Source organism: Sinohyriopsis cumingii, chromosome 4 (genome assembly GCF_028554795.1).
Source record: "Sinohyriopsis cumingii isolate HCF-2022 chromosome 4, ASM2855479v2, whole genome shotgun sequence".
Classification (NCBI taxonomy): domain Eukaryota; kingdom Metazoa; phylum Mollusca; class Bivalvia; order Unionida; family Unionidae; genus Sinohyriopsis; species Sinohyriopsis cumingii.
In genome coordinates this window covers 53,272,255-53,284,673 of record NC_142964.1, presented here as the reverse complement: position 1 = coordinate 53,284,673, position 12,419 = coordinate 53,272,255, and the positions used below count along the sequence as shown (strand labels likewise).

Here is a 12,419-nt window from a genome sequence, read left to right as displayed (position 1 = left end):
GCGCTATACAAAGTCGTGATTATTATTATCATCGGAAATAATATTGCCTAAGGTCGTTAGATTCGGATGTAGTCAGTTTTCTGGCTTCTTTCTTTTGATGAATCATTCAGTTTGATTCTACGAGTCCATCAGCTTTGACCAATAAAAATGTTCATTACACTGATTCATTATTTTTTAAAACAAGACTTCCGCCAATTGAATTTTGGTTACATTGAACAAATGCTCGAGGATTCAAAATTTGTTCAGTCGATTTACGTCTTCAGTTTTGTTTCACCTCTAGTTTAAAAATGCAAGGTCTTTGCACTTTCAACGGTATCAGGCTTGAAGAAGAAAATTACAAGGAATGGCTAAAAAAAAAGGACAAAACATCTAAACGAAAGGCGTTTTTATACATTGTCAGATAAGGAAAAGGGAGAAGGAAAACTCCATAGGGTACTCAGAATTATGTGTGAAGCAGAAAGAGAAGTAGAGTCCCGATGTGATTCAATATTAACTCAGTATGAAAAATTAGTGGACGAAGTTATCCAATCGGACAATCATCTCTTGAAAGGCTTGAATAGAACAATTGACAGTCTTGAAGTGTTTTATTCCTTCCTTTACAAAAGAAAGGAATATGTTGAACTTTGGAATGTCCTCCAGAAAATGTTGTCACATGGGCAGGCAACAGTGGATAGAGGATTTTCTGTCAACAAACGGGAACCTCAGCAGAGAAAGTCTCAGAGCTCAAAGTCTAATCATTGACACAATGAGAAAAGCAGGTGGACCGTTGGAAATCATCATTAGCAATGAAATGATGACATTTGCCTCCTCTGCAAAACATAAGTACCATCCTATCTGGATAAGAAGAAAACTGAGGAGGAGTTTGAGTAGAAAATCAGAAAAGGAAAGAAACGGGAGTTAGCCATGGATGAAGTGGAAAAACTGAAGCCAAAAAGCTGCATCCTGAAGCTGATATTGCTATCCTACATGCTTCCTCTGTTCAGAAGGCAGAAGAAGCAGAGTTAAAAGGACTCATTGTGCATGTGACACATGCTCTTAGGAGAAAAACAGAGGAAAAGATGACAGCAGTGGCTTCTCTTTTCAAAATGATTGAAGAGAAAATAAACCAGCAACTATAATAATGCATTTAAAGCAGTGCTGATGTATGTTAAGAGAACAATTTATTTTTGTATTAAATCTCATGCATAAGTTACATATTTCTGAAATAACAATGAACCTATCTTCCAGATCATTATAAAGCAATTTTAGGAAATTAATTAATGTTTGAATTTCATCATTAAATAGTATTGTAGTATTTTGCATTCGTTGTTTGCATATATAAACTGTATACAAAATGTTAGCGAAAATAGGTTTTGGATATTTATGTTTGTGGTCTTTGAAAGTTTGGGAAAAGTCTTTGAATATCATTCAGAGTTCACTGTGAACCCTGAATTACATGCTAATTGGTGTTTGGAATATACACTATTCAAAAGTAACCATCGTTACATTCTATCTTTATGCAGCAATCTATTCCTCTAAATCAGGGATGGGTAAAATACAGCATGTGACTTAATAGGATGTGGCTTTAAAAATTACTTATATGGCTTTAAGAAATTACTTTATGGTTTTAAGAAATTACTTATATGGAGGTTGCTAATGCCTGATCTACACCAAAGATATTAGATAGCTCCAAACTGTTTGAACAATTCATTGTTTAAATGTACACAATATTTTCTCCATTACCAACATTACATTTATCTAATTGGTTACAGCAGACATAATACTGTATCAACTGTCTTAATTTTTACTCAGTTATATATCTCATGGACACCATGAAGTTTGGTATGTCTAGAGCATACAGTATTTTCCTACCATATTTGAAGTAAATTGACATGTGCTTTTTTCTAAATGATTGCTGTGTCAGGTGTGAAAAAGTATTTTAATTTCATATATTGGTCCAGAAATTGGAGTGCTAGCTATCTACTAGTTATAGACCAGGAAATTTGTGGCATGACGTCTTATTCATTGGTCATCCATTAGCACACGTTTGTTATTCCTAAACTATTTGGAGGATTGCCATAAAACTTCAGAGACACATTCTGCCAGCAGCCTACTCATAAATCTTGTCATCGATTCTCCTCCTGATTGGGTGGTAATACTGATGTGGGGTTTTCATTCAAAGGATTATGATTTCTAGTTGGTCTTAAATGACATCAAGTGTGACTACAACGGCTTTAATTTGTGCCACTTTAATGTTAGCTTTTGAATGCAGGGGCCTTGGGTGGCCAACTAGTGTAAGGCTCTCATCTTTAAAGACCACTCGTATAGCTCACTTCTGTTCATGTGGGTTTGAGTCTGGCAATCCACCATCTTAATTATGTGAGAAAGCTTGTGAGTAGCTTCCCGAGGATCAGTGATCTTCTCAGTGTCTTCGCTGATTTTCTCGACCAAATATACAATTTTTAGCCTGTTATGTTCCAGATTTGTCGATTGGTACAAGAAGCAACAATGCAGTTACTAAATTCAGGGCAGTTTATGCCCATACTTTTTGACATATCCTGTTGATGATTGCACCTTGTTGGGGAGTGTTGACAATTTGTAGGCAGTTCACTGGGCATTCCTGCATATCTTAGCATAGCCTTTGACATGTAAGTTAAGATCCACGCTTTTTTCTAGATCTTAATGATCCATGCCGATGTCCTATTTTACTGTACGAATCTCCTCTAGCTGCCAAGCAGCCAGCCCAGTCACCTGTCCAACCATACATTTCGTTCAGTGAATATGGGTCCTTCACATAGGTGATGAAATACCACATACCGGCGGGTAGTATCAGTGTATATGGGACCATGCGAGGATATACTCTCTGATCCGTCCGTTTCACCTCACAGTTTGCATGTGGGGTTTTAATTCCTACTCTCCAATTGTCTGGCCAACCTGCAATTGATCTGACCGACAAACACCGCTATTTGTTCAGCTTTTCAACTGGCACACCCCTCTTTTTTTTTACGACTTATCCCTTGAGATACCATATTTTATTTAGAGACGTTTGCTGCACTCCATTTATTATGCCAGTGATGTTTCATATGATGATACATCTGGGTTTCTTTCCAGATCCGACAACGGAATGAACTGCATTTAGTTCTTAGTTTCTGTCGAGGAAATCTATAGGGTGCTGCCAGCTTCTGAAATGTCCACCACCGCCAGCTGTAAACCTGTTTTATAATGTGTAGGCATAGGAGATTTGGAAGATGAATCGGTACTCCCCTCACTCCGTCTACTGCCGTAGTCGGTGAAAATAAAGGAAGTTTTCGATCGTTTGTCAGAAGAAAAAATAAAGTTGATAATCCAGGTAATGCAAAAGCATTCTTTTCCGCAAAAAAGGGAATTTTCATCGTCCTTTTCTGCACGCATGTACATGACCCATTCAGACACTGTTATCAGTGAGTTTCTGACATTATATAAGAACACCGCAGCGGTGAATATGCCTTCCCCATTTTTCTACAATGTGGATAAAATGCTTTTCATGCCATTCCGAAGGTTATTCGGAACCTAGTCGTAACATAATCAATGTGAGATCACTACTATTATCAACTTGCCAAAGAGCTGACAGTGACCATACTTGGGACTAGTTGGGTAGCATCGCCGAGGTTATCAACAGAGCTTGACACATTCAATGGTGAACGCTTTGACGGCTTCTGACAATTTAGCTTTGGTGAGACTAGATCCACTCTTCATCTCTTGAATCACACTATGCATTGACACTTGGTTTGACATATTTTGGGTCGCTCTTATTATTCTGCGGTAGGATAGAGAAGTGAAGAGGCAAGCAACACAAGAACTGCCCTTCTAACCGGCTGCGTAGACATTCGGGCAGAATCAACCTCAACCTCAAGAGGAGTTGATCGTGGGCAAAGATTCAAGTGGCTGAATTCTGTACAGCAACAACAACGGTTTCGTCAGCAATCTGATTTCACGAGACATATCCTTAATATTTGAGTCAAATGTATGAAGGAGAATAATGTTTATCTTTCCACCGACTCTAAACAACTGCCGTTAATTCGCCACCCCGACAACTCACTGACAGTCTACCAGTTGTCACTAGACTCCATCATTTTCATCGGCGTTGGATGGACGTTTCTTCTCATAACGCATGGCCAATCCGATTTTTTTCAGAAATTGTTTTGATTTCATTTATCCAATATCCTCCAGTTTGTCTTCTTCCATCATAATGAATGTTCCCTCAGATGCGAAGAAAGCCGAAATTATGCAGAAGGAGGTTCGGTTGTCACTCTACAAGCGAGCGGTCATGATTCGGAAAACATTATCCAGGGTTTTATTCTAATTTCTTTCATGTGTCTCAGGCCGATAATCGACTTTTGCCACACCAACCAATACATTGCGATGAAGTCTTGCATGGAAACAGATCTGTCAATCAGACTTCCCATATTAAAGGACGAATCTGACGATACCTAAAAGTAGTGAAAAGGAAGTAATGGGTAACAGTTTTTTCTTCTGCTATAGGGGCCACGAGTGACTGAGTGACCTAATGCTATAGGGGGCACGAGTGACCTAATGATTTAGGGGCCACGAGTGACCTAATGCGCTGACCTTGATATATCATATACAGATCTGATCGTGTTTTAGTCTCGACTCGACCAAAGAGAGTATGTAAGAAAGCTTTCCAGTAGCTTCCTCTGGGTCGGTGGTTCTTTCCGGGGTTTTTCCCGGGTTCTTCCTCGATCATTAATACTGGCCGCCATGTATAGACTATCGTGTGCTGAAAAATGGCGTTAAACCCTACAACAACAACAACCTCAACTTGTTTCTTCACTTTCTCTCCCACGATTTTGTCTTGTTCATTTATTTTCTCTTTTTCGTTCTTTGTTTTGTTGTTAGAGGGTAAGAGACGAGAATGTCTAGCAGAAAATTATCAATCTGGGAGTTGGATTGAGTTTCCAGATTAGGAGAGGGGAGTGGTACTAATACATATCGCTACAAGGGCTTAAGGAAATGTTAGCAACAAGGTCTTCAAGAAATGTCATCCTAGCTGCTAATTATTAATTATGCAATTTGTACTTTAAATCTTTAGATATAACTCGGAGTGCTCTCAAGTATATTAATACATTGTATCCTTACTAGTCTTAATATGGTTAAAATAGAATGATGGGGGACAGTCCACCCTCACCTCCTCCTGTTGCTATTTATTTTCATAACTTTTTACGAGTCTGTTCCGAGACTGATTTTTTAAAGGAATTATGATATGCAGATCAATAGTTGTGAACAACGGGTGATGTGAGGACCCACTGTAATACGTATGCTAATAACAACGGGTGATGTGAGGACCCACTGTAATACGTGTGCTAATAACAACGGGTGATGTGAGGACCCACTGTAATACGTGTGCTAATAACAACGGGTGATGCGAGGACACACTGTAATACGTGTGCTAATAACAACGGGTGATGTGAGGACACACTGTAATACGTGTGCTAATAACAACGGGTGATGCGAGGACCCACTGTAATACGTGTGCTAATAACAGGTTCACTACAGTACCGTGTATATGTATATATAGTCCAACTGCAAACAACATAAACCTTGTCTTCCATATCTGATAGGTTACAACTAGGCAGTAAATTCTTTCCTATGGCAAGTCATGAGAGCCATAACGCGGTAACGCTTCGCGAACTCGAGGTTAGATTTCACGAAATCGAGAGAGTCAATTAGAATATACTTTTGAATCACTTTATCTCTGTCAACTCACGTAATTGAACTCGCCAGTACACGCATTGAAGTTCGCTGCTTTACTAAACGAAATCCCACTTTATGTAATCCCACTTTATGTAATCACACGGTAACGGCGAATACTCTGAAGGTTCATTTTTCAAAATTTTCGCAAGTACAAACTATATTTGTATACGAGTTCCGTTTTTCGAACACTGTCGCAAAGTTCCATCGATCTGAAGTCTCACGATCAAAATATATCTGGGTCAGTAATCGGAAGGGTTTTGACCACAAGGGATCCATTGGTCCGAAGGGGCATCGTTCTAAAAATATTTGAAAAGAAAGGGTTAATTCATCCGAAGGTTCTTTGGTATGAAAGTATTTGAAAATGGGCTGATTGGTTCGAACATTCAGTATTTCGAATATATTTTGTTTGGTCTGAATGAAAAGTAACTTCGGACTAATGAACCCTTCTTTCCAGCCATTCGTATATCTGATATGGCTGACAATGCTATCACATTGAGAATCTTGTTATCGCTACTTCTCCTCTATAGACAGTAATATCAACATGCTGTTGTTTTTTATAAACACTAAAGTGCTTCATGTGATGTCTAGTTGGTCCTAATGAATAATGGCTTAGCTTAGAAATACAATGTGGCCTTGTTGAAAATTTTGTTATAACTACTTTTCCAAGAGGAATGGTCATATCAACATGATGTTTTCATTGAAAGACTTCTTGTGATGTCAAACCGCCCGACCTCCAATATGGCCACCACAATGGTTATCTAGAAAATCTATTATTGGTACTAACCCTAGATGGCTGCTAATTTAGACATGTACTTTCACCAGAATAATTATGATGCTTGTTGGAAATGATGTGCATCTGATATTTAATACAGCTATCATGACAGCAGTGAAATTTTTACTTAAAAAATATATAAAAGGAAAGTTATGTCAAATGGGGGTTTCACCTGAAGACTCGGTGTTGATCTGACCTTCAGTAATGGCCATTTTGCAAATGTTAACGCTACTCCTCTTGAATGGAAAATTATTTTGAAATGGACTTTCATCAGAAGACTTTTTATAGTGTATAGTTGGAACTAAATTAAAATTTTTAAACTGACCCTCAGTTCGGTCACCAAGGTAGCCATCTTGAAAATAGCGCTATCTCTACTTCAAAAGTTATGGTTATATCAGCATGGGTTTTTTGCGAATATACATCTGATAATATCTTGTTGGCCCTAAATGAAAATGATGTCATTCGTACCTTCAGTATTGCTGCCACGATGACTGTCTTGAAAATTAGTAGAGTTTTTATGGTGTATGCCTGGTTCTAGATACAAATTATGCAAAGTGACACTCAATATGGCTGCCATGGTGACCATCTTGGAAATACTATCTGTACGCTTTTACAAATAAACTTCTTATGATACCCAGCTGGTCCTAAATGAAAATGACGCTAATCGTACATCTAATATGACTACCATGATGGCTGTCTCAAAAGTCTTGTTATTGTTACTCCCCTGAATAAATGACCTTATTGACATTGGGTTTTCACCAAAATAGTCTCACAAAGTGTTATAAGTTGTGCCAAATCATCTCTCTCTCTCTCTCTCTCTCTCTCTCTCTCTCTCTCTCTCTCTCTCTATATATATATATATATATATATATATATATATATATATATATATATATATATATATATATATATATATATATGTGTGTGTGTGTGTGTGTGTGTGTCTGTGTGTGTGATCCCAAAATATTAGTTGGCATTCTTCTTCTTGAGACATACGTGAGATGCATTTTAGGCGTACATGGCATACTAATAGCTCTGCACGAGTTCGTTCAGTCTTGACCATTGCATACTCTGTTCGGTCATTGTAAGGCAATGTATGAAAAGGAAATACTTTTGCGACCTAACGATATATCTACAGTTTTTATTTTTCTCTAATATGGTCCTTCAATTTAATTATTAAAGTAATAAATCTGACTTTGCAAATGATGCTGTAGGCTGATTGAATCAGGATCACGTTCGTGACCTACCAGGTTCCACGCTTATTAAGATCTTGTCCACAGTCAAAACAGGCAATGTAGCAACGTTCTATTTTAAAAGAGTTGCTGATAGAAATTGGTTTCTTCCTATTTCTATTTACAATTGAAGCCCACAGTTAATGATAAGGTCAGAAACTAATTGAATTAGACCCTCGAACTTGTGGACAATTTTGTTTTGAAATACAGCTTTATTGGATGTCATAGCTAGTACGTTCGATATTTATGTTCCTGTCATTTTTGCAATGAAGAAAAACATGACCTTTGTACACTCCATTCATGGAGCTTAATCATTCGTGTAGAAGTGCAATATGTAGATTGCTATCGTAATTGATGGTGCGCAAATGCAATAGAGTAATTTTCCATACAGCAACAAGCAGTCATTGCAAAGTATAGACTGAACAAGTGAAACTAGAAATTTTCCTTTCTGAATCTCTTAAACTTTTCATGAAGTAAATATGGGTTACGATTTCTTAGAAAGAATAGAAGTTTCGCAATAATTTTATCAGATGTGAATGATGGAAAGAGACTTGCCACACGCTCTGGTTAATATCGACATTTTCTTCAAACGTTAATGAGCTTTTGCTGCAAGCGGAGCTAGATGTACTTTTTTACCGTCTCGGTGTGTACACATCACACAGATGAAGATTTATCGTCAGGATGAATAGGTCAATAAACTAAATCGGAATTTTGTTTAATTGATTCATTAAATATGTATCCCTATGGAGTTAGACATGGGTCAAGTTTCGAAGCTAAATAGTCACGACTAGAGGCGGTAAACCAACGTTTCTGGTCAATTAACAAACTTGAGATAAACCTTTAAGGATGTTATCTAAAATGACCTTTGATTTTTAAAAAAAATCTAAAATGACATTTTTATCTAAAATGACGTTTGATTTTATATAAAATGACGTTTGACAGTCAAAATTGTCTAACTTTTCAATTTCCTTTTATGATTCATCTCATTATAAACGGTCGGAAATTTATAAATATCTTAATATATGAGTTGCATGCCGTTTTTCAAGCCTTGACCACAAGACTATTATCGTGTTACTCTGGCCTTCAAAAGTATGAGTTGATTTGGATTTGGATTTTTTTAAATGTAGCTTTAACATTTTTTCAGTCATATCGCTAAAATGTCTGCAGTGTGGCAGCTTATAGTGATGCCCATTCACATTATCCTGACACCTGACTGACCTAACACTAACCTCTTAATGCTGAGCGCCAAGCGAGGCAGCTGTTAGTATCATTTTTGTAAGTCTTTGGTATGACTCGGCCGGGAATCGAACCCACGACTTCCCGCATCCGAGGCGGACGCTGTAACCACTAGGCAACCGGAGCGGTCAAGTATGAGTTGAAGATCGTTGTTCAAGCTTTGTACACGAGGCTGTCATAGAGTTACTCTGGACTTAACAAATCGCACTTCCTGAAGAGTCATGGGGGCTGACTGCCTGGAGAGTCACGGGGGCGGCCGGCCTGAAACATCGAAGCTAACCATTACGATATTATCTAATCGTATTGTGATGGCTTTTTCACCTCGCTGTTGTTTATTTACTTTCCATTTTGGTTCTTTTGCCTTTACATCACTTTTTTTTATTATATCGATGATGCTTCCTTCAAACCTTTTATGTTCATTTCTCAAAAATTGCATTTCGAACTCAATCTTTTTGCTGGGATTTTTTTGTGTGTGGTTGATTGTGGAAATCACAGAATGTCTGATGACCATCGTTTGCAAATCAAATGATAATTTGAATGGTCAAACAAAAGTATATTTTAATCTGCACGATTTTCTTCCATTTCTATCATTATATTTAAAGTTAAATTCGGTTTATTTTTAGATTTTGCCCCCACGCATATGAGACCTTCATAATGTCTGAATACAGCCATCTCCTAGTAGTGGTGGCGTATGTGGGTAGGTTTTGGGGAAAAGTAGCATTGATAAATCCCTAACGACATTATATCGCTCAAAAATAATTTTTGATGACTAAGTTATCATCGTTGTACCTTTTCTATCAATATCGTTTTGTTTGCTTTATTTTTCACTTTTTTGTCTTGCTTTAAGGCAAAACTTTTTGCTTTTAATTGGTTTGAACTACTGACGATATATGGCTTCTAAATAAAACTCGATAGAGTGATGGTAGCATCACAGTCAGTAATCAGATGGAATACAAAAAAATACAAAATTGCAGACATATCTGCACACTGCAATACACGGATATTGTTAAAATTGGAAAGAAACAAAATAAATTAAGGTAAATGAACCACAAATTAATCTGTGGTGAATTCATTTCTTTACACTGACTAACACAAGTGTTATGGCCTGTCGACTCTGATAGCATTCTCGTTCTGAAATAAAAGGAAAGCACAACATATATATCAAGTACAAATGACTAGGAATCAAGTAAAAATTAATTAAAGTCGTTCTTTACACTTTCTTACCGCAGTCAGAACTCAATAATTCTCTGAATTTTGTGCATTTTGTCTCCTTTAGTTGTATTTGGGCAGTAGCAACTTTCTTCTTGTTGTTGTCAAAATTAAATAGTGCATATTGGTATGCTGCACTTGCCATGTTTTATAAACTAATTTCTTTAGGGGTGTTTTTAGGCGGGGGAGGGAGTGCATAAGTCTTTTTTCTGCTTCTTGCAATATATTATTCTCAGGACAGAACTGTTATGATAACGGATTTCAAAATGAAAATGAAACTGAAGCCATGTTTTCGTACCATATTTTGATGGAATTGCGATAAGATATTTCCTGTTTATTTCCACAACGCTGCTTAAAATGACGTTTGAACACGAGATCGCGTTTAACGCTCTCTAATGTTCAAAAGTCCACATATGAGAATGAAAAACCGATTTCCTCATTTATAAAAATGAATCACGAAGACCATTGAAAGGACAATTCTTGTGGGAATAAATCCCCAATTCTCGCACTGCAGCACGCTCATCATGTAAGTACGACGCGTGATGATTGACGTCTCGGTTGTCGCTTGCTTGATGGTGTTTTTTATTGCTTCGGAAAGTCACTCCATATTACAATCTAAGATTAATTTAAAAGATCAATTCTTCTGGGCCGCTGTGCTCAACTCAGAGTACTGTTATATATAACTCTGAACGGCTTGTCGACACAAGAATTTAAAAGCAAAAGTGATTAAAATCCGCAATCGTATATGGTGTACATATGGAGTCGACAGTCTAGAATTGTTTGGATCATTATAAATTATATTAGGGTTAGCCCAAGTTTAGGGTCAGCCTAAACTAGTTTAGAATTACCATAAATCTTACACCACAAGGATGTTTATTGTAAAGATTATATGCTAATTATAACCACATATATCAGCCAGTCTAAATACACGTCTTTCATTCATCGTCAAGAATTTTGGTCTGGTTTGTTCAGTGTTTAACTGCACATCTACATTTGAAGATTATAACCTGCCGAGGCAAGCAGAATAAAGAACCGGGAACATGCCACGGTAGTTTATATTGGCTGATTGATTGGTGGGATTCGAACACGTTTCGTACTGGGTCACGAGTCCCATGACCGAGAAAAAAAAAATAAGATGACCCAACATTCGAAAATGTATTGTTATTATTTCAGGGTGACCCTCGAATTTGGGTCACCTTAAAATAATATGGCGATCATGCATTCGATTTGAAGGCCACACTAATGTTGGATGACCCTAACATGATGTATAGTTAAAATAAATTCAAATTTAAGGTCACTCTAAAAGAATAACAATCTGGTTAGAATTTACGGTCACTCTGGAAAGAAATAAAAATGGTATTTACCTTGATCATTTATGCAAGAAATAATAAATCACTAAATGTATTTAGTAGAATCGAACATGTTCTTGAACTACTAATTGATTTACACCACAATTATCCTTATATATTTAAAGATTATGGACTTAAATAAGAAACAATTTTCTATTCTGAACTCTGTGCAGTTTTTTTTTTTAAGGCTATGTGAGAATCAGAAGTAATAATAATAATAATAATAATAACGTGTGTGTGTGATTTGGATTTTAACATAGCTTTTTCAGTCATATCGCTACGATGTCTGCATTGTAGCAGTTTTTTGCGATGTCTAGCACTGGGACATCATACCGCAGACATGTAGCATGATGTCCCACCCATTGTCCTGACACCAGACCGACCAGTCCTAACAGTCCTACCTCGTTTGGCCCTCTTAATGCTGAGCGCCAAGCGAGGTAGCTGTTAGTACCATTTTTGTAAGTCTTTGGTATGACTCGGGCGGGGATCAAACCCACGACCTCCCGCATTCGAGGCGGACGCTCTAACCACTAGGCCACCGGAGCGGTCAAGTATGAGTTGAATACTACTACTACTACTACTACTATTACTACTAATAAATTTTTTGTAAAATAAGCCACCCTGCAAAATTACATGTCCGTATTAACAACATGCTACAACCACAAACATAACAATTCTAGGATTAACACACCGAATCTTTAACTTTTATCGCTTTTTCTAGATAAATATCGAAATTATTTAGGATATTGTTATTGTTGCTCTGGATAAAGTTAACAAAATAGTTGATGTCTTTTACATTATCAATGAACTCATGAACGTACATAAGCCATTCTTGGGTTATCATACATTTAGCAGCACAGTGAAACTCAGCTTCTATATCTACATTAAAAA

The 12,419-nt window shown here is 37.1% G+C and overlaps 1 non-coding gene across 1 annotated transcript; it reads right to left on the bottom strand.

Moving 5' to 3' along the window:
- Positions 1-12,000: 12,000 nt before the first annotated feature.
- On the bottom strand, positions 12,001-12,077 carry Trnas-cga (transfer RNA serine (anticodon CGA)). The gene has a single exon. It is a non-coding gene; the product is annotated as a tRNA-Ser (tRNA).
- Between the last annotated feature and the right edge of the window lie 342 nt (positions 12,078-12,419).